Raw genomic sequence first — 23,003 nt, 5'->3', positions numbered from 1 at the left:
CTGTCATGACTAAACTTGCCAAGTTCATTCTCAGAATAAGAGTTCATATATTATCTTAAAGCCAACAGCAACTTCTGCCACCCTTAGCTATTAGAGAGAAACTAACCGCTATTTTGTGGTTACATTAGAAAAGCAAACACACACCTCCAGACACTTAAACACTGTCATTGATGATGAAATAAACTCACCCCTGACAGTGATCTCGTTTGACTTATGCTTTGTGTAGGCAGTTGTCAGGACTGGAAACCACAGAGCGTTATGGGAAGGGAAGGAGTCATCTCTAGCCCCCTTAATACTCAGAGGGTTACACATGTTTTCAGATAGTTTGCTTATAGCTTCAAAGGAGTTTGCCATTTTCCCCTCAGGTAAGTAAAATTGATTATATCATTTATCTTACTCTGGTAGATTGGAAACCTCATTAATTCAGTCTACCACTCATCCCCGATTAATTTGGAATATGTGTTGAATTTCACAAGGAAGTGACAGATTGAAATTTATCTTTGGGAAACATATTTTGGTGAGGGTTTTATGAAGTTCTATACCATGACTATTTCAAGTCTTAAGGGGTTGTGTTTAAATGTGTAGGTTGCAGATACAACATGGAAATACAAGTTAGAAATATGATTAGCTACTATTGATTGAACACTGCATTGCTTTATACCCATCTTTAAAACAAAAACACCCACAGTAGCTCTGCAAGCTAGAAATCGTCATCCCCATTTTACAGATGAAGACCCTAGGCAAAAAGGTTAAACGTCTTATACAAGGATTCATAGTTAAAAAGGGAAGATTCCCACTATAGGACAGCCAGTTTCTAATTTTAAAGGTGGGTGCTCCTACATAACCAATGTTTAACTATTTAAATTACTTTATATACCATCAAATTAATCAAACATAATTAAGCAATGTAACTATTCTAGAATTTCACTAACTTTTCTTATAATTTGTTTGAAGTACAAAGAAGTCACAATAATCTGTATGTTTTGGGGCAAAGGCAAGACAGTAAAAATATCAGTGCTCCATTAAGTTTTCTTATATTGTTTTGTGCAAGAGTGATGGAAAGACCTGAGGTACATTTGCATCCCACACTTCCCTGCCAGGCGGTCTAGCTTGTTGCATTTGTCTGCAAAGCAACTGGTGCCTAATTGCTAAGCCATCCTGTCCTTTGGGAAAGCCCTGTGTAACTCCTACAGGTGAGATCCTGGTAAGAAAAGGATGGTATGATATTTCTTTGTATAATATTATGTTTTGCTTTTTCTGTATTTTTCAACAAACCCCCAACTGTGTAGGACCTGCACGTCATTTTGCTCTCTGGGTTCAGTGTACCATAAATAAAATATTCTTTTATTTTCTAATCAGTTATGGTGGGCTTGGCCTCCCTGAGATCTGTACTGTGTGTTTCTAAAACATTCAGAAGCCTATTTTTTATGGAAGCGGACACATTTACTTTTAGCAGTTTGGGAAAGTTGTATTGTTTTCGGTGCCTAATTAATATTCACAAAATTCTACCAGTCTAATTTTTCTTAGGAGATAATAAAATAAATAGACTTGACATTATTTTCTACATAATGAACTTAAGCTCATCACTTTCTCAATTTAGATAGACAAGATTCATTTCACAGAATGTAATATTTCAAAAATAACTTGACTTTTCTCCCTGAGCATACTCTTTACACTCTTTCATATCAAAGAAAAAAATCTTAAGTTAAATAATATATGAATTAAATTACTATATACCATAGCTACTTTGGGGTTGCTATGGAGAGAGAGGTTGGGAAGAACAATGTTGTAGGAATTAAAAAGAGTGTGAAGTAGATTTTTTTACAGAGATTTTACCAACGGGGAAAACCGATCTGATAAAAGTTAAACTGTTTGTCACAGAGTCAGTTTTGAGTTTAATTCCTGCCACTTTACATCCATTCTGGCAAGTTCATGGACGGCTTTATGTTTCCACTAAAATCAGCATCACTCAAGGTTCTTCATCAGATTTGCCTATTTAAGGACAAGTCACACTGTCAACTGAAGTACCGATTTGTCCATTTTAACAATGCAGTGACCAAAGAATGTATTGGTAACAGCAAGGAACATGACTATAATTAACTCCACAGTGATTACCTGTAATTAATTTAGGCCAAAGGACGATTACAAATTAAGATAAATGAAAACTGGGACTTTACTTGTGGTTTGATTCAGCCCCCAGAATCTGAATTTGTTAGGTAACTGTTCAACCTCCTCTCTTACCTAAGCTATTAGAGATCCATTTGCTTAATGGATTTTATCAACTTTGTTTTCCTAAGTGACAAGAGCCTGCTATTATTTCCCTTTGTTATTAATCTATGGAGGGAGGGAGTATCAGGAATTGTGAAACAGATGATTGCTTTTATAATGCTGGGACCCTGGGAGCAGATCTCTAATTTACTAAATAAGGATATTTTTCAGTTCAGTTAACCATAACACTTATGGCAAACTCACTAATATGCAAATCAGGAACTAGGGAAATGAGAAAGGCATATTTCTTGCATGTGGTCTTCATGAGCGTTAGGATTTAGACAGGGAAGGAACCCGAATTCCTGTCTATCATGGTATCATGTTTTGTGGCCTAAAGTTCTCACAGCAGCTTGCAGAGGAAGCAACTGAGGTCTAAAAGGTTCGAGTACAGTGGTATTCGGCACCGGAAAGGACCAAAATTCCGACACATGCTATAACATGGATGCACCTTGTGGATCTTAGACTGAGTGAAATAAGCCGGTCACAAAAGGACAAATACTATATATGTGTGGGTCCGAGGATACTCAACTTCATAGAGATGGAAAGTAGAATACACAGTGGTTACCGAGGGTTGCTGAGGGGGCAGGGGAGGTACTGTTTAGTGGTCACAGGGCTTCTATTTGGGAAGATGAAAGAGTTCTGGAGATGGATGGTGGTGATCGTAGGAAAATGCTGTGAATGCACTTAATGCTACTGAACTGCACACTTAAAAATGGTTAAGAGGTCCATTTTATGCTATGTAAATTTTATCACAGTTTTAAAAAGGGTTAAAGTAAATTGTCCAAGGGCATACTGCTAGTGAGTGGAGTGAGGAATTGAGCTCAGAGATGTCTAAAATCAAATACGAGGCACTTCTGTTTTGCTGTTGTACAAGTCCTGGTGTTTATTATTTTTGTTACTTGCTGTCTGTTTTTGTGTATCCGTTAATAGTAAACCCATTGAAAACAAAGGACAGTAGAAGTGGGGTAGCAGTGTGAACACGGTAGGGGAGTAAGAACTGCCTCACCCTCTCTCCGCTGGGGATGGGGTAGAAGTGCCTCTTCAGATAAAGCAAAACGGGGCTGTTGGGAGGAAATATGGGGCTTGATGCAAGGAATCTAAGTAAAGCATTGGGAAACCAGAGGAATAGTGGCTCTGACAAGGCATTCTTATCACATTCAGTTCAGCTACATCTTGAACATCGTACTGATCATCCATTTTTCTTTTCATTCACTCACACTTATTGCAGGCCAGCGATATGCAAAACTTACTTTTAGGCATGCATAATCAGCCATATGCATTGACCCTGTCTCCCAAGGGCCTAAATTCTAGTTGGGGTGATCAAATACCTCTGAAAAACTAAGAAGCAATCCACAGGATTAGGACTAATGAGTAACGGACAGTAGGTTGTACATAAAACGAGTGTGCCGAGTCCTCAAGGCAGGAGGGATCCAAGTGGCTTAGGATGGTTTGGGGCCGTATCAGGGAGAAAGCACAACTTGGTTGAGTATCCTCCAGTGGGAGTCATCAGAACTCCTTCGGGTAGGCCTTCGGTAGCTGAGAGGAAATAGAGGGGATTCTGGAAGGGCAGAATGCCCAGTATGAGCCAATGTCAAAGACTGTACTGAAGCAAGGAGTCTGAGCAAGAAATTCAAAGAGATAATTCAGATATACTTAACCTATTATTTTGACAGTAACTGGTGTGACAGCAAGGAATTTGAAAATCTCTGGGTGAGAAAATATCTTGTTCTAGCTATTAGTTTTTTTACTTATGACCCCCACCCCCCCAAAATTTACCCTCATAACCATTTTTAAGTATAGAGTTCTGTATTGTTAAGTATATTCACATTGTTGTGGAGATTTTCAGAACTTTTCATTAAGCAAGACTGAAACTCTAAACAACAATTTCCCATTTTTTGCCTCCCTGAGGCCCCTGGTAACTATTCTATTTTCTCTTTCTATGAGTTTGACTACTTTTGATATCTCATGTAACTGGGATCAACCAGTATTTCTTTGTCTTTGTGTGTGTGTGTATGTGTGACTGGCTTATTTCATTTAGCATAATGTCCTCAAGATTCATTCATGTTATAGCATATGTCAGAATTCTATTTTTAAAGCTGAATAATATTCTATTGTCTGTTTATTCCACATTTTGTTTATCTATTCATCCATCAATGGTTATTTGGGTTGTTTTCGCCTATTGGTTATTAGGGATAATGCTGCTATGAAGATAGATATGAAATACCTCTTTGAGACACTGCTTTCTTTCCTATTTTATTGAATTTATTAGGGTTATATTTGTCAATAAAACTGTATAATTTTTGAGTGTACAATTCTACAGTACATCATCTGCACATTGCCTTGTGGACTCACCATCCAAAGTCTAGTCTCCTTCCATCACCATTTGTCCCCTATTTACCTTTTCCTACCTGCCCCCTCCCCCCCCCCACCACCCCGGTAGTCACCATCTGTTGTAAGTAAGACACTGTTTTCAATTCTTTTGGATGTATATTTACTGGTGGGACTGTTAGGTCAGACCATAATTCTATTTTACTTTTCTTTGGAGGAATTTCCACATTGTTTGCTGCACTGGCTGTACCATTTTACACCCCCAACATTGGTGTACAAGGGTTACAATTTCTCCGCATCCTCAACAAAAGTTATCTTGTTTTTTGATGGGAGCCATCCTACTGGGTATGAGGTAAAATTTCATGTGATATTAGTTTGCATTTTTCTCATGGTTAGTGATATTGAACATCTTTTTATATATTTCTTGGCCATCTGTATATTATCTTTGGAGAAATGTCTATTTAAGTCCTTTGAGAACTTAAATTTTTTTGTTTGTTGTTGAGTTATATATAGATATTAGTTTTTAAGTTGTGTTACAAAACACTTTAGATACACAAAAATATAAATAACTTAATGGGCACATTTATACCAATAGTCCAACCTAAAACAAAAAACAGCCACCCCATATATTTGAAGTTGCCACTGTCCTCCCACTGAGTTCATTCCCTCTCAGACACCCACTACCACCCACAGAATTACTGTCCAGACTCTGGGCTGATTATTCCCACCATTTTTATACATGACATGTACACACACACACACACACACACACTGTCTTTAGTGGTTTTAAAACTCAATACAAAAATTGCTTATATTTTTCCACAACTGTGTTTATCATGTTTGTGAAAGTCATTCTTTTTCATATATGTAATCTCAGTTTATTCATTTATTGCTCTATAGCAGTGGTTCTCGAACATTTTGGTTTCAGGATTCCTTTCCTCTCTTAAAAATTATTGAGGATGTCGAGGGGCTTTGGTTTATATGGATTAAATCTATCAACATTTGCCATATCAGAAAAACACATAAAAATTTAAAAAATGATTATTTATTAACTAAAAATAGTAAAAGCCCATTGTATGTAATACCATATTTCCTGATAAATAATATTTTTCAAAGCAAAAGACATAATGAGAAAAGTGTGCTGTTTTACATTTTTGCAAATCTTTTTAATACCTGGCTTAACAGAAGACAGCGGGCTTCTCATTATCTCTTTCTGCTCTCAGTCTGTTGCTATTCTAACACGTGGTCTCTGGAAAACTCCAGTGTACAGAATAAGAGTGAAAAGAAAGAGAAGGACCTCATAGTACCATGAGATTAGTTTTGACCTGAGAATTCTCTTAGTCTTGAGGATTTCCAGGGTTCCTTGGACTTCAGTTTCAGAACTGCTCCTTGGTATTCCATTAAAATAAATACATTACAATCTTTATCTGTTCTTTTTTGATGTTCTTTTTTTTTATAAGTATAAAAGAACATGCTGTTAAGAGCATTCTTGTATATTTCTTGGGCACATGTTTGAGAGTTTCTTTAGAATCTGTGTAAAGTGGATTTTGATGTACACATGTCTTCACTTTCATACTTATTGCCAAATTACTCTCTAAAATTTAAAATATGTGAAAGTGTCAATAAATATTTTTTGGATCACCTAAAACTTAACTCAAGGTTATCTCTGGGAGACAGGAAGTGTGATTATAATTTTTAAAACTGAACTATAATTAACAGTATGGAATTGCATCTCGTGTGGAGAAGGGTCTCCCAAACAAAAAGATGATGTGATTAGCCACAGAAGTGACAAAAACCAGAGCCCCAGTGACAGAATCTGGCCAAGCTCATTCAAGTATTTCTAGGGAAAGAACACACCACCTCCCTCCCCATCCTCTCATGTGCCTGTTCAACTACCTGTTCTGCTGTGTGACCTTAGGCAATTACTTCACCTTTCTGGTCCAATGTCCTCCTCTGTAAAATGTTAACATCTCATGATTATGTGGATTAAAACACACTATCTTCAAAAAGATATAGTCTCTTCAGGATATAAGACTCACACACAAAGCAACAAAGTCAGTCATTGCTGAAGCCCACACTGATTTCTGAAGGAATCACTATTTTGAAGAGAGAAAATTCCATAGCAGTTGCTTTAGGAGAGCAAGGAGGCTTGGAGCTGGGAGTGACTGGGCACTGGAATGGATGAGGGGGATAAGGTTGGGTAAGGGAACAGTGTGGAAAATAGTTCCATTTTGATAGCTTGGTCTGCAATATGTAGAGGGCAGTGGGAAATGCTGCGGCTGCTGACATTTCTAGCTAGAGTTCTCCATTTGGAAGGCAGCGGGTAAGGCCACTGTATATTGCTCTAGGAAGAGGCGTATCTCACTCATCTCCAGGAATTTTGTCAGCTCTTTCCCCAGAAAATGAAAATGAAAGTTGTGTTTAGTCACAGGAAATGAAAAGGGAAGTTGTATTTAGAAGCTGATTGTAGTGTCAGACACTTCTTCCAGTAAATCTCTTACTATAATTTACTCTTATTGAGAAAAATTATTTCAATTAAAAGTAATCGAGTCCAATTCTATAATGACTCATTTGCATCTCCTCACGAGAAGAAAGGATCTGTTCATGTCACCTTTAATTGACATGAGGGCAGAGTGGTTTTTGTTTGCATAGTTTAGTTATAAAACCTCTCATCTTTCTAAATGGTGCACATGCGAGATATTTTTAGGAATTTCTATTTCAGACAATATGAATTCAGATGAATAAAGCGATCTTTTGAAACAGAGGCTAAACAGAAATATTTACTGAACTGTAATTCTGTGCCATCACAGAATGGGGAAAGACATCCATTGTTATGTATGTATGTATTTTATTTATTTTTAAAAAAGATTTTATTTACTTATTTTTAGAGGGGAAGGGAAAGAGAAAGAGAGGAAGAGAAACATCAGTGTGTGGTTGCCTCTTACGCCTTCCCTGCTGGGGACCTGGCCTGCAACCCAGGCATGTGGCCTGACTGGGAATCGAACTGGCCACCCCTTGGTTTGCAGGCCAGCACTCAATCCACTGAGCCACACCAGCCAGGGCTGTGTATATATATTTTAAATAAGCATCAAAATAGAACATAAGGGATTTCAAAGGCTGTTACTAATTTGAATTACTTCAAGGATAGTAATGCAATATACCCATTTTATAACATTACATTAATGTTTTATAAGTGGATATCATAGGGAGGATTAAAAAATAGGGTATGGTTAAGAATGACCTCTTCATCTATAGAACATTATTTACCTTCTCATTATTCCCTTTGTCCTTATTTAATGGGCCATGTTTTAAAAGGAACAAATGATAAGAGGTATTCAGGAGAGCCAAATGTACCAATGACGCCATTTTTGTGGCTTTGCCTGCAGCTGTGGCTCTAGTACCTTTCCTTCCACCTCCTCTGCCTTTTGGTGTCTGCAGCCCACCACTCCGCAGACCTGGCTTTCTCAGAGGGCACTGGTGATGCCAATGTCCAGATCCATTGGCCCATTCTTGGTCTTCTTCCTTGCAGATTCCCCTTCTTCCCTCCTGCTGTCCTTCCATCTCCCTAGTCACTCTTCAGTCTCGTCTTTTGGTTCAGCTGTCTTTACCTAAATAAATATGGGATATGTCCACGTTTGACTTGACTCCTTTCTGGCCAATCTCACCCACATGGATGGCTTCAGCTATCCTCTACTCAGTGATAGCTTCAACAAGTACATTTTTGACCTACAGCTGCACTTCCATTAGTTCTATATTTCCAACTACACATCGGATCTCTCCAAGGGGTGTTCCACAAGCTCCTCAAAGCACAACCAGAACAAATGCAAATTCTACCCTTTCCTCAGTGCCCAGGCCTCTCTTCTTTTTCCTGTCTTGATCAATGGAGTTACCAGATACCGAGTCTTCTGAGCTACAAATATTGGAACCAACTGGGAGTACTCCTTTATTTTCATCCCTTACATCCAGCTATGCAAAAAGTCCTGTGGATTTTATTTGGCTATTTCTTCTGAATTGATGCCTAATCTTCAGTAAAGCCTGGGAACTTCAGATATCTTCTTTAGATCATTACAATGAATTTTTAATTAGCACAGATCCCCTTGCCTTTGCATACTGCCTGTTTCCCCTCCACATTACCCATAAGAGCTGTCCTCTTATACCTCGTCCATGTTGAAAAAGATGAAACACTTTCTGTTTGAGTGAAGTATAAAGTCCAGACTCAAAAGCCACAGGATCGCTTTGTTATGGACAAACTTCAAAACTTTAAGGAAACTCACTTGTGGCTGATGATATAGCTTAACTAAGGCATTAAAAAAGTGTTTGATTTCTTTAAATGTATTCTTCTCAGTAGTCTTAAATTTGTTTAAAAGAACCTTAGGCAAAACAAATCTTCAGTCACACAACTGTAAAGATGAAAACAGACGTCTAACGCTAGTGAAAAAAAAAATAGCTTCGTAAACACATGGAGGAGATATATGCAGAAACCCACAACTGATTTAATTTGCAAAACCACAGCTTTAGCTCGACTAAAATAAAGATGACTTAGATAAAATACAACCAGAAAACTTAGATCACAGATATGGGGTAAATAACTGAAGCTGATGGTTTAGCAAGCAAACATTATGGGTATAGTATGAAGGTCTAGGAAACTGCTTTGGACTCGGAAGCTGATGGATGGACTCTACAGAGCTCCTGTGAGCATAAGGTTCTGAGGGGAATCCCTGCTTGCTGGAATAGTGGCCCCTATTGGACCATGTTCTTTTCACTTGGGAGGATAGGGTCACCTTAATACAGGAGGAGAAATAAGATTTTTAGGTTGAGGTTGAATTTTTCAGGTTGGTATGGAAGGACATTGGAGTTTATTAAGGTTATTCTAGAGCCAGGGACCAAGAGTGGTTGCCAGGGGGCATTCAGTCCGGTTTTGACTCTGCCAATAACCAACTGTGATTCCCTAAACATCCAGCTCAGCCACTCTGAGCCCCAGATTCCTTCTACACATTTCAAGAGCAGGCAATATAACATTAAGGATTCTCTTTTTCAAAGCGGTATAGCTTCTTGTTACTAGAAGGAATCATCACAGGAAATAGTCAGATTCTATATATCTAGCAACAGATATTTACTAACCACCCACTAAGTGCCAGGTACATACTAGCAAAGGAACACAGTGGTGAAAAAGGAGCCGTGGCCCCAGGCCTTGTCCTCAAGGAGGACTGGAGAAGATCATGGAAGGAGAGAATATGCCTTTTCTGGATCTCCCGATGACTTGTCTGCACCCCGCCCCCCCCCCCCCTTTTTAGTAACCATGATTTTGTGGCAGTGAGTACAGATCAGATATTTTCCCTCTTCCTCACTCTCCATAAAAAGAGAGAAAATAGTAATGTAAGTGCAAGCTAGGATCCAGAAATCTGTCTTTTTAGTTCTTCACTTCCTTTGCTGCTGTTTCACAGTAGTTGCCATGATCTAAAGCCTCTTATTTATTTGCTCTCTACTTTTATTCTTGTCTTTATCCTCTAAAAGAAAATAGGTTTCATGCAGGCCGGGACCCTGGCCTTCTTTTATCTCCTGTACTCGTAGCCCTCAGATCAATCATGGCCAATGACCAAGGGGGTGCTAGGCCAATAAATATTTGTGGACTGAATCAATCTCAGCCTTTCCTTTCTCCATGAAATTTTCTATTTTTTTTGTAAGTTACTGATTAAGCCACTCTAACACATGAAGGAAATCTTAGTAGTGCTTGCATTTTTAGGAGGATCTGTGTTTCTTAAAGTTCTGCTTGGCAGAATTTCAGGCACTAGAATAAAGTGAAGTAAGAACTTTCTGGCAGTGCTATGGGCAGGGTACTTTGAGATCAGGTGGGAAGCAGCGTACCAAAGGCAGCTGCCCTTTGACTTGCTGGGACGTCGACTCCAAGACAAGAAAATGCCCCTGTAATGCTCTGGTTTTTCCCAGCTTCTTTCCTTCCTCTATGGCTGAGTCCATACATCCCGCATAAGTGCTGCCCACGGGGCAGCTTCCATCAGTGGTCCACGAGGGACAGAAGGGTAAGGTGAAAAGGGAAATTACACAAGTGTAGGTACTTCATTTCTGCCCCTGAGTCAATGAATCATGGATGTTCTGCACCTTATTTTCCTATTTCATTATTCATTTTCAGGGCGAATGTTTATATATTCAGTAAATTGGTCAATCTCTGGAAATTGTCCATTTGCTCAAATATTAGGCATCTGTTGTAATTCTGGTATTTTTTTGCAAACTAACCAAAAATAATAAAGTACAGTTTGGAAAACATTGGTAAAAGAGATGTTTTCTTGACTAAGGATATCTCCTTGAACTTTTTGGAGTCTTGTGCTTCAGAAGCTTGTCAAATAATAATCATGAATAAATAACAGACATAAAAAGGATCAGAAACTTAATGTGAAACTTCTTAGTGATTCACAGATGTGAGAAAAAACTAACTAAAAAGCAAATTATAAAGTTACATCAGGCACATACTGAAAAACAATTTATCTCACAGTATAACAATATACAACTTTTCTAATTTCCAGAACCACTCGGTAAAGTTGAAGTTCAAACTTCAAAGTTGTTACTAAAGAATGTTAATCTGGCTGCATTTCTCACTCATTTTTAATGAAGCAAACTTTCTTCTTTAGCAGTTCCTTGCAACTTACAGCAGTCTGTATATGTGTGTGTCCATATATGATAGAATTTGTCATTTTTAATCTGTTTAGTGTATTCTCAAGTAGAGTATTAAACACATAAAAGAACTGAGGAGAAAAAAAAGAATAACTATGTCAAAGGAAAGTTTAAGGAGGGTATCATGGGAGTTTAAGATTGAGATTAACAAAAAATCAAGAGAATAAATTAGGATTCTAAAATATGTTTTTCAAGTTTACTTAAAATGTATTTTTCTTTTACAGTATTGTAGGTTTAGAATATAGCTGGCAGAAAAAAAAATGCAGCACAATGTACCTGGTATCTGACTTTCCTGGAAAGGAAAAATGCAGGCAGGGAAAAAGCAGGGATCAAGTACATGTTCAAGGTTGAGGAAGAAAGGAAGACCAGGCCAGTGAGAGTGGCTGACTGTGGGCCTCATCTATGTCCTTCTGCCCCAGGGGAACTTGGGAGTGAGCCGTCAATAAGGGAAGCTCTGTGGCAGTCTCCTTCTCCCTCATCAGTTTACTCTGAAGGTAGAAGCTTTGAGAGTTCCATGAAGCTTTCTAGCCTTTTAAAAACATCTTTCTAAATGCCTAGATGAATTTACAAGCTGCCTGACGTACAAAGATCCACTCTCTAGAGCCAGTAGCAAATGCCTGGGAAGGATCTAGAAAAGATAGGCTTGAGGTATGAAGCTGAACCCAAGTGAGTATTTTCTCTGCTACTAAAATGAGTAATAGATTTATTGCACAGCAAAATGAGAAAATATTCCCAAAACAATAATTGAGGTATAAAGAAGAAAGGAAGTGTCAAGACTCACTTCTTAGAATTAATACCAATATCAGGTAGTATTTTTTAAAAAAAGAGTCAATAGATAGAGTACATAAGCCAAATTCAAGCTTAGTAGAGAGCGTGGAGCCCACGGGCTGTGGCACCGCCCTGCTGATGTTGCCCCTTCAGCCCCGTCACTTTGTTTAGCGGCCATGTCAACGTGACTTTGAACAAGCTACCTCAGTCAAGTAGCTTTACCGAAGCAACTCTACCTCATTTGTAACTTGAGGACAATAAGAGGAGCTCCTTAAAATGCGTTAATGGATGTAAAGTTATCAGAACAGTAGCTGGTATACAGAAAAAAATCAGTTATAATTAGTAGTACTTTGTTTATACACTCACTAGAGTCATGTTTTCTTTTACTAGTTAGCAGAAAAAAAATATTTTCTCATGACGATCACTCCCTTTTGAGTTTTGTTATGAAAAGAAGGCTATGGGCTCTTTTTTAAGGTGGGCGTTCCTTGCTGGTGCTCAGCTAACACCCCCTCTCCCGAGTCACACCATTTCCCCTGTACCTTGTCACTCGAGTCAAGTGCACCACAGCCAGTTTCGCTTTCACGTTGTTCAGTCAGTTTGGATCAGGAGTTAAGAACAACACCTCAGATTTGGGAATGATGTTCATGGTTTTCCCCAGGAGCATCAGGTTCCCTTCACTTTGCCCAGCTTCTCTCCTGCCCTCCTAGGTGGGTCAGTCAGTCACCTGTAGAGAGCCCCCCAGTGTCTGGGGAAGGGAGGTTCTGTTTTGGTTGGATTCTGGGTGTCCCACCATGTAGTTTCCAGCCAGGGGTGCCCCATCTCTGTGGCAGGGTCTGATCTGAGGTAGTCATATCTTCTCACTGATTCTTTTTCCTTAACCACAGCACACACTTTCTCTCTCATCTGCCTGAATTTTCTGTTTGACTTGTGCTTGTTTCTTGTCATGCGTTTATCTAGTGCATCCCCTTTATGCATTTTTGAAGCTTTGCACCCACTGCGTTAGTTCCCTCACACTGTTGGAAATCCTTGGCCTTGGCCCTCCTCTTCCTCACACTAGCCTTCTCGTTTGGAGTTCTCTGGTCTTTCCCCCAGGCACTCTGCCACCCTGTCATCTGCCTGTACTAAACTGACCTTTAAGAAATATTTATGAGCTCCTATGTGTGGGATTCTGCTCCAGGGATGGGCAGGTTAGAGAGAATGAGACGCAGGTCCCGCCCTTGAGTAGCTTGTGCTGTGGTCCCGATGACAAAGGGGAGTGTTAGCACTACTAGGATGGCTTCCTGTACAGGATGCCACGGCTCATGGGGGAAGATGTCTTAATACATTGGGGATTGGAGGGGTGGGCTTCACAAAGGCGGTGATTCCTGTGGGGTCAGCAAAGTGAGGACAGGAAAAAGTGGATCTCAGGCCCCTGGTCCCACATGGAGCTGTGCTAACCAAGAGTAGGGCAGGACTATGAGGTGCTCAGGGCCTGCTGAGATGGGAGGTTGGAGAGGCAGTCGAGGCACCGGCTGGGAGGACCCAGCAAGCCATGTGAAGGGTCTGGGCTTTATTACGCAGATGGTGTGGAACAATCAAAGAGTTCTCCAAGTAGAGAGTGGCAGGCAGATTTTTGTCTTAGCCAGAACCCTAAGTCAGCAGAGTGAAGAGTGGGTGAAAAGGATGAGACTACAGGCTCTGTGTCTGCAGAAAATACACTTGAGGTCACCTTTATAACCTGTTATCATATCAACAGCCTGAATATTTGTGCTAGACTGTGTTTCCAAAGTGGCCACAACAGCATCTGCCATTCCCCACTCTTCTTCAAGGTCACTCGGCTGTGCCCCTCTGAAGGGTGCCATCTACTGCCCTCCTCGTGGGCTTAGCTGACCTGTGACATGTTTTGGCCAGTAGAACATGACAGCAGTGATGCTCTGTGACTTCCTAGTTTTGGCCTTAAGAGATCTGAGCTTTTGCCTTTGTGTGTTTGGAACACTCAGAAAGATGCCTGAAGTAGCCACATAGACAGAGGGGACTTGGGGTGGTCCCGCCTCTCTGGTCATACCAACCAAGCCCCATGTATGTGAGTGGTCCCATCTCAGATCTAACCACAACCCTGAGAGACCCAAGGTGACACTGTGAGGAACAACGTCAGCCCAACCTCCTGACCACCGAGTCATGACCAAATAAACTGGTGTCATTTTGAAGTCCCTGGGCTTTGGGTTGGTTTGTTACACAGTGATTCATGTGCAAAACAACACTGTGAGTCAAATAAATGAGTGTCAAATAAATAATAAAATGCAGCCTTGACAATTTCAGGGCAATAGCATTGCTTCACTGTCACTGTGTGTCTGGTTGTACTTCATCCTTATTTATTGACAAATCTCATTTTGAGACTATGTCACACCTCACTGATTAGCACTTAAGTTTTTAAGAAAGGGGTTCTTAGAAAATGTAATCCTGTGATCCTGTCTGGCAAAAGACTAAGAAATGTGGTGAATGGATTAAAATTCCCTGGAGTTCAGTTTGAATTTTCCTGTTGGCAGTTTTAAGACAAATATCCACGCAAATACACGTTTCACTTTTTGGAGCTGCCGAATGTTTCCTGATTCTTCACAGTTTGTTTTCTTTGCTGTACAGCTAAGTGTCTCCAGATAAAACAGCACTTGAATAGTGTGATCTCTCTGTAGGTCTAGCTTTTGTAATCCAAAGTCTAGGCTATTTTTCCATGAGAAAGTACCTATAATATTGTTCAGGAGAAAACTGATTTTTCACATATTTAAATAAACATATATTCTCTCTGTTCTGAATACTTCTAGTCTGTTCTCTTGAGAGAAGGGGCTTTTCTTCCTCTCATTTCCATTGAAGTAATTAATACCTTTCAAATATGTTGTGTGTTGGCGTTTCTCTCTACCAGCTCCACCAATGGGAAACTTTTAACAGGTGAGTTTTACTTCACTCATTTCTAAAATTATGTGCTAATTTATGTTTAGCACTGTTGGCATTTTTTTGTCAAGTAAGTGGTATTTATTTGATTTTAATAAGTAATGAAAAGCATTTTCCTATTGCTCAGATGCCTTACTAAGTGCCTTTAGTCACAGATCTCGAGTGTACTATAAATATTAACAAATCTCCATGCTCAGACCTAGGAAAGAGTCCCGGTAGCAAAATCCTACTTTTTATTGGAACGTAGGAATGAAGGTTAAAGAACCTCGTGCTGTGCCTTCGGCAAATACTTAAGCTGCCTCTGCCCCACAACCTGGAATTACGCAAGTTATTTCTGACTGGATTATTTCATCAACATTTAAAAGATCTGATAAAACTCTCTAGGATTAGCTCAGTTGTATAAAAGGGGCGGAGTAATTCAAGTGCCTCTTAAGAAAGAGTTTATATGGCTATTCATAATATCACCCCTTCTGTACAGCCTGAATATATCCTGAAAAAAGAAACCCCATGCCAATTTCTTTTTCTTTTTGAATGACTAATGTAGAAGAATTGAGGCTGTTCCCAATCCCAGAAAAGAGAAGATTCCATCTGGCTGTTATTCTCCATTATCTTATCTTTCAGAGACAAAGTTCACTGAGAAAATCAAGTTGTGATCTTGAAGAACCAGCATTTTGAGAAAACTTGGTTGTTATAGCATTCCTTGTATTACCATTATGAACAACACAGCAGAGGAAACAATTTGTTGTTATTGTATGAAATTTTGTTTTTGCAAAATCAAGACATGGTAGTTGAACGATTTCAGTGTTTGGGTGATTGTAGTTCAGTTTCTCGATTCCATTCTTAGTTACCCATGGGAAAGTAGTTACCCATGGGAAAGTAGTTACCCATTCCAGTATTAATATATTTGCTACTCTATATAGGCTATTCACCAACACTTATGAATGTATTGCCTGGAATCCTTAAAATTTATGAAGTACTGAACCAGCCTGGGTACCTAGGGACATGTTGGTACCAAAAGAACACCTGAAAAACAGCTACAAAATGGTAGGATCAGGAGGTTTCCCCTCATCCAACCCACTCATACTGTGGTCAATATGGCAAATCTGGAGTGAGAACCTTGGTCTCCCGGCTCCAATTTCAGTGACCTTTCTTTCCACCTTCACTGTTGTTTGGCTCTGAAAGCCTGGCGTGGCCATCGAACGGCAGGGCATACATAGGTAGGGGGGATGAGGCCACACCATCCTACAGCCTCTCTCCAGTCTCTTCTACTGAAAGGGATGACCTATTTTGGATCCCTAATACCTTTGTGGGCCAACTCCTGTACTTCCTTGTTTACTGTAGGGAAATTGCAGGGCAATGAGGTGGAGAGACTGGCACATTAGATAGAATTTGGGAGGGGAAGAAACATCAGGATAAAGGGTAGAGATTGGCTAAACCAAAGTCAACACACCAGAGAGTAACTGTGTACTTGGCTCTATGAAACACTCTCAGATCCCTAAAACTTACCTTGAGAATATGGACAAAAATTGGAGTGCTTAGGGCTCCAATATGAATGATTAGGCCTGAAAAGTGGACACTGTACTCAGAATTGGTCATGTTGGTGACTGTAGGGAAATCAAAAATATCCCTTGACTCTGAGAAGCTTCATGAGCTTCCTTAAGTCTGCAGTCTGAGCTCTGCGCCAAGAGTTAAAAGGAAGGTAAGGAAGCAGAACTCCTGGCATGTGTCCTTAGGGTAGCTTATTTAGGACATAATTAAATTAAAATATCATTATTAAGCTCCAGTTATGAGCTGGAGAGAAACCCCAGGTCCTCAGACACATACAAAAGCAAAAAAAGGGAAGTAATCACATGACAAGCTACATGAAACACATATAACACAAAGGACACCTTTTGGACACCTTTTTAGCTAATTGCTAAAAGGGACTCTGGTTGAGAAAAGGTCTTCATGAACAAAGGGACAAGTGTACTTAGGATTTAGGGGGCCACCTAGTTTTCTTATTTGCTAAACGAAAGCAGATGCTTTGGATGGAGAACCTATCAGAGGCTGGAATGCAGAGGATATAATTTGCAGGCAAAGGTGAGCATAACGATTTGGTGGCCCTTACCTGGGCCTGTGTTGACACTCCCCTGGAAGGACGGGTCATAGTGAAACTCACAGTTCATTTCCTCCAAAACACAATGCCATTCATGAAGTAAAGTGCACTCGGAAAACTCTCTGAAATCCCACTGGGTTATGTGGGTTTTTGTGGTACAAGCCAGAAATCCAAGCTCTTGTTTTAGCTCTGGTTTTCTTGTTAGGATCCCATACTTGTGTTCATTTTATTTTATTATTACTGGAATTTATTTTTAATCTTCCTTAAAAGACTATGTTTTTCTCCCTTTCATTTCATATTTTTGGTTATTCTACCTTCAAGTGAGTCCATAAATAATTTATTACTCCTATATTAAAAACACTTTGTCCTTGAATGCTTTTAATTATTTTAACTGTGGCATGCTTTTATCATTCAAATTCTTGAATTTAGTCTTCTACTTTTTACCTTTCCTACTCTTACATGCTTTAACGAGTTTTAAGATAATTATAGTTTTGTTCTAAAGAATTTGTTCTTGAAGTCTTTAGACATTTCATTAAAACTTTTTTACCTCTTTTATACTTTAATATTTTTTATTAAAATAACTAATTTTAATAAAAGTATATAATTAATTTCTCAATATATCTACATTTAATGTATACCTTTTACCTCATCTTTTTGCTTGTAGGGTACTTCAAATTATTTTAATATTATCTTTAATATTATTTTAATATTATCTTTTATTAAGATCATTCTTAGCTTAGTCTTTTTTCCTTTTACTCCTGGCTTTATAATGGTAAGCTTTATAAAGTGAGAAATTAAGGATGATAGAGGGAGAATTATGCCATAGGCAGGGGGAGAAAGAGTTTTTCCTTTGTAGCAAGTCGCATGTTAGCATTTAAAAGTGTTTCCCATTTCCTTCAATTCTGACTTTCTAGTAGAGCTTATCTAGATAATTTTAGGTAGAACCACAGGCAAAAACTGCCCAGGATGATAATGGTTCTACTTGTACAGACATTTAAGTGACTCAGTTGGGATTCTTTTCTCCTATAGCATTCGGTTCTTTAGATATTACAGGTTCTAAAATTTATAGCTTATTTATTTACTCTACTAATACGTGTTGAGCCCCTACTGTATGTCAGCTATGGTGCTGGGGGTTCAACAGAGAATAAAGGAGAATGTGGTCTCTGTTCTCATGAAGTTTATAATCTACTGGGGAAGTCTAAAAGCAAACAAATGATAGCAGTATATTCTAAGTGTAAGAGGTAGCTAACAGTTACTGACCGGTTACTATGTGCCACACATGGTGCTGGGCACTTTTAAATAGATGGTCTCATATGTACTTTAAGAACACATCGGTAAATGACTGGATCAAAAAGCTATGGTACATTTACACAATGGAATTCTATGCTGCAGAAAGGAAGACGGAGCTCCTACCGTTTGCAACATCATGGATAGAACTGGAAAGCATTATGCTGAGCGAAATAAGCCAGGCAGTGAAAGACAAATACCATATGATATCACCATCAACAGGAATCTAAACAACAAAACAAACAAGCAAGCAAAATATGACCAAAGACACTGAAATAAGGAACAGGCTGACAGGGTCCAGAGGGGAGAGGGGAGAGAATCACAGGGGAAAAGGGGAGGGATTCACATGAATAAGTATAAAGGACACATGGACAATAACTAAGGTGGGGGGTGGAAATGGGAGGGAGGTGGCGAGCACTCGGGGGGCAGGGCTGGGAATATAACACAGAAAACTGTACTTGAATAAGAATTAAATTTTAAAAAGTTAAAAAAAAAAAGAACACATGGGAGGAAACAAAATCCTAATTTAGAGGACCAGGAAATGCTTTCCAGAGGAAGACATCTAAGCTAGGGATTGATGATCTTAGGAATTAGCCAAAGGAAGGAGAAGTTTAGAGGTTGGGCCAAAAGTTGATGGGGCAGGGGATGCAAGGAGCTGCTAAGGACCCCAAAGAGGCCAGACTTGGAGGACCGTGATGTGCGTGGTGCTAGAGAGATGAGGCTGGAGAAGACGGGGGAGTGCAGATTAGCTAGAACCTCCCAATTCATGTTACAGAGTCTGGGTTTCATTCCAAGTGTATTGGGTGGTCATTGGAGAACTTAAAGCAAGGAAGTGACATGCTTAGGTCTGAGATCTAGGAAGATCCTTTCAGCTGCAGCATGGAGAACAATCCATAGTAACAGAGAGCAGTTAGGCGGCTCTGGCAGTGATCCAGAATAGAAGCAGTGGTGGCCTGTAAACAGAGCAGAGGCAGTAGGGGCAGGAAAAGGGTGGATGGAATAGGGAGACAGTCAGTGGGTAGAACCAATAGAACTTGGTTTGGGATAAGCCTGGAGGTGAGACATTCAGGGAAGAATATTTAGATTTCTGGTTATGCAAGAACAGATCATGCCAGTGCCAGGAACTGGGGAAAATGAGAAGGCAAATTTATGGAAGAGGAAGGTGATATGTTCAGTTTGGGATGTCGTACTATTGGATGTGCCCATCAACTATCTAGTGAAGAGGATAAGTAGGACTTTGGATAGGTAATGTTTTGGTTATGGTCAGCGAGGACATGGCTGTTGAGGTCCATGAGGAATGAGGTTGCCATGATGTGAGAAAAACTGAGGAATGTTAACCTACCAGGGGACAGAAAGGAGACGAGGAACTTGCAAAGGAGAAGAGAGGAAGGAAGGAGAACAGGAAGGGAGAACAAGTGGAAACATTTCTCCAAGAATGCAGGTGTGCTCAGTACCGAGTGGGCTGCAGGATGTCAAGTAAGAGAGAAGCAGAATTTAGCAAGAATTAGCTAAAAAGGGTGTGAGAACCATAGCTTCCTAGAGGCTCCAAAGGCAAAGCCAGTTATTTGTGGCCAAGACATTTGGAGTGAAAGGACAGAGAAGCAGGTGGAGAGGAAAATTCAAGGAGTTTGACTGTGATGAGGCAAAAAGAGAGAAAGAAGTAGCAGCTAGAGGGAGGCATAGAAAGATGGCCTTATTCTTTAAAGGAAGAAGGGATTTACCCATGTTTAATGCAGTAAGGATGGGGCCAGTAATGAGGGAGAAAAGGAAAACCTATCATACTTTGCCATGTAAAATGAACTTTTTTGACCAAATTTTTGAGGGACAAATAAGGATGCACATTATACCTGGGTATAATGATTACATACCATGGGTATAATAAGGAGTATAATCCATGTATAATGTGCACAAAAACGCGGGTGCTCATCATACATGGCAAAATATGGTACGTGAGAGAGGAGATAATCAAGAGAGATTCCCAAGAATGTAGAAGAAATGGGTTCCAGAGCACCACTGAAAGATGAACATTAGACAGGAAGTGGGGCTTTTTTTTTTACTGTAAAAGAAGAGAAGGTGGACTCAGACTAAGCTAGGATTTGTAGCCCTGTCATCATTTACTCAATGGTTAGGCGGTGGTCACGTGGTTCTCATCTGGAGAACTTCCATTTGCAGAGAAGCAGGCAGCAAGGCAAAGTGCTGTGAGAAGGTCTGCAGTAGCTGCTGTAGAAGGAGCAAGAGGGCTGACCTGGGAAGTGTGAGAGCCTGGCTGGGGCTGGAGATCATGGAATTAGAGCATCGTGAATTTGCAGAATTCCTATATATCATCAGTCCCTGCATAGACACTGAAAAGAGTAGGCTGTTGGGTTCAGCTCTGGTCCTGGGGACCCCAGCTTTAGAAAGGAAAGCACATCATCTCTCAGTGTTTGTATTTTCCCAGCAGCATGGGGAAAGTTTTGGGGGAGGAAGGAGTGGCCCTTTTCATCTTTGTCAACTTCTGGTTAAATCATCCCTGGTCTGTACAATCAGTACTATTTCTTCTTAACCAATCATTTCTAAACCATGTAGGTAGGGGCCACCGTAACTAGAGGGACCTTTTGTTTATCTTTTAGGAGCTCTCCTGCCGGTGGTTTTCTTAGTCCTTCAGGGAATGCTTGAGTAGTAATTACTCCAGTGATGCTGTACTAGAGAAAGGTATGTAAGCACAAGGTGAGATAGAAAAAATCAAGGAATCCAGGAGTATCATCAGCCTGGAGACCCCTGACATCAGGCATCAAATGATTTGGTAAAGAGTTCATTGGTTACCATGTCACATCCATTAGGATGGCCACTATTACAGAAATGGAAAAGAACAAGTGTCAGTAAGGATGACACCAAGACCCTTGTGCACAGCTGGTGGGCATGTACAATGGTATAGCTGCTGTGGAAAATAGCATGAGGTTCCTCAAAAAATTAAACATAGAATTACCACTTAATCCAGCAGGTCCATTTCTGGACATACAGCCAAAAGAATTTACACAAGATGTGAAGAGGTATCTGCACACAGATGTTCATAGCAGCATTATTCACAATGGCCCAAATGTGGAAGCAACCCACGTGTCCATCAACAGATGAATGGATAAACCAAATATGGTCTATCTATACAGTGGGTTATTATTCAGCCTTAAAAAGAAAGGAAATGATGACTTATGCTACAATATGAACCTTGAGGAACCTTGAAGATATTATGCTAACTGAAATAACCCAGTCACAGAAAGACAAACAGGGTATGATTCCACTTATATGAAGTATCGAAAGTAGTCAAATTCATAGAGACGGAAAGGAGAATGGTGGTTGGAAGAGCCTGGGGGCCGTGGGGATTGGGAGTTGCTGTTTAGTGGGAACAGTGTCAGTTTCGCGTGGCTGGGCAGGGGTGCTGGGGGGACAGCAACGTGTACAGGGCGGGCAGAGCCGGTTTACAGTTGTGAGCACACGAAACAGTTTATTATCGCGTTGTTATTTGTGGTACTATTTTCCATTCAGACAGCTGTAAACTTATTTTGGCCCGCCTTGTATTTAATGACTATGAACTGTATACTTAAATGTTATGTCTACTTCACCACAATTTTAAAACAGTTAATTGGTAAGTTCTCCAGCTATCTGTGGTTTAGAGCAAGTGCTTGGTTGTCAGATAAACCTGATGCAATCACTTATTAGCTATAAGAGCTGGACAAGTGACTTAACCTGCCTGAGCCTCAATTTCCTCATCTGTAAAATGAGGAAGATGATGACAGCAATAACATCTAAGTTAAAAAGGCTTTGCAGCCCTGGCTGGTGTGGATTGAGAGCCAGCCTGTGAACCAAAGGGTTGCTGGTCCATATGCCTGGGTTGCAGACCAAGTCTTCAATAGGGGGCCCATGAGAGGCGACCACACATTGACGTTTCTCTCCCTCTCCTTTTCCCTTCCTTCCCCTCTCTCTAAAAATAAGTAAATAAATAAAATCTTTTTAAAAAATCTGCTGTAAAAGCTTTGCAAAGATTAAATGAGGGAGTAATGTTCGTCAAATATAAATAAAGTTGGGAGTATATCTAGCACATAAATGATAAATAATACTCAGTAAAATTATGTTTTGTTGCTTTTGTTGGCTCCATCATTATCATCAATATTATTAACTTAATTGAAAGTTAGTGTTCACCTCTCCCAACCTGTCAAAGTATGTGCTGCCAAAATGAATGCCTTTAAATAGCTGCTGGTTTAATCCCAGAGAAGAAGTCTGCAGCTCTGGGCTTGGGATGAGCCATCCCTAATTCCTGAAACCTCTGATTCTCCTTTTGCCCTAAGGATATTTTTAGATGTCAGGAAAAATGTGAATTTGTGTATAAATGTCTGACATATTAAAATGAAGAAAGATGTCTCCGTTCCTGAAAGAAATGCCTTCTAATGTATCTTTCTGCCTCAACACCATGTTTTTCTATGAGCTTTTCACGATTTCTACCTTAACGGCTAGAACAGATATGAAAAAGCAAAGTGAGATGCATTGCTGCTTGCAAATGAGGTGATTAAAGTTTCGTCGTAATGGACACAAACAGGAAGGAGGAGCTCAATGCTGTGTGTGTCATCACCACAGATTTCACCACTTCGAATGACAGGTTTGACTTGGGGCAATA

At 39.8% G+C, this 23,003-nt stretch overlaps 1 protein-coding gene across 4 annotated transcripts in view; it reads right to left on the bottom strand.

Annotated features, from left to right (window-relative positions):
- PRKCQ (protein kinase C theta) overlaps nucleotides 1-23,003 on the bottom strand; it is a 122,058-nt gene that overhangs the window by 96,231 nt on the left and 2,824 nt on the right. Inside the window, exon 2 of one of the 4 annotated variants that reach the window (XM_037065984.1) lies at nucleotides 3,519-3,598. The exons of the other annotated variants lie outside the window; for them this stretch is intronic. The gene's annotated coding sequence lies outside the window, so the exon portion shown is untranslated. The remainder of the gene's footprint in view (nucleotides 1-3,518; nucleotides 3,599-23,003) is intronic. 4 annotated transcript variants of the gene reach the window in all.

Source organism: Sturnira hondurensis, unplaced genomic scaffold (assembly GCF_014824575.4).
Source record: "Sturnira hondurensis isolate 20B ecotype Veracruz unplaced genomic scaffold, ASM1482457v3 Scaffold0016284, whole genome shotgun sequence".
Lineage (NCBI taxonomy): Eukaryota > Metazoa > Chordata > Mammalia > Chiroptera > Phyllostomidae > Sturnira > Sturnira hondurensis.
The sequence above is the reverse complement of the archived record's forward strand: the minus strand, read 5'-3'. Positions and strand labels throughout refer to the sequence as shown.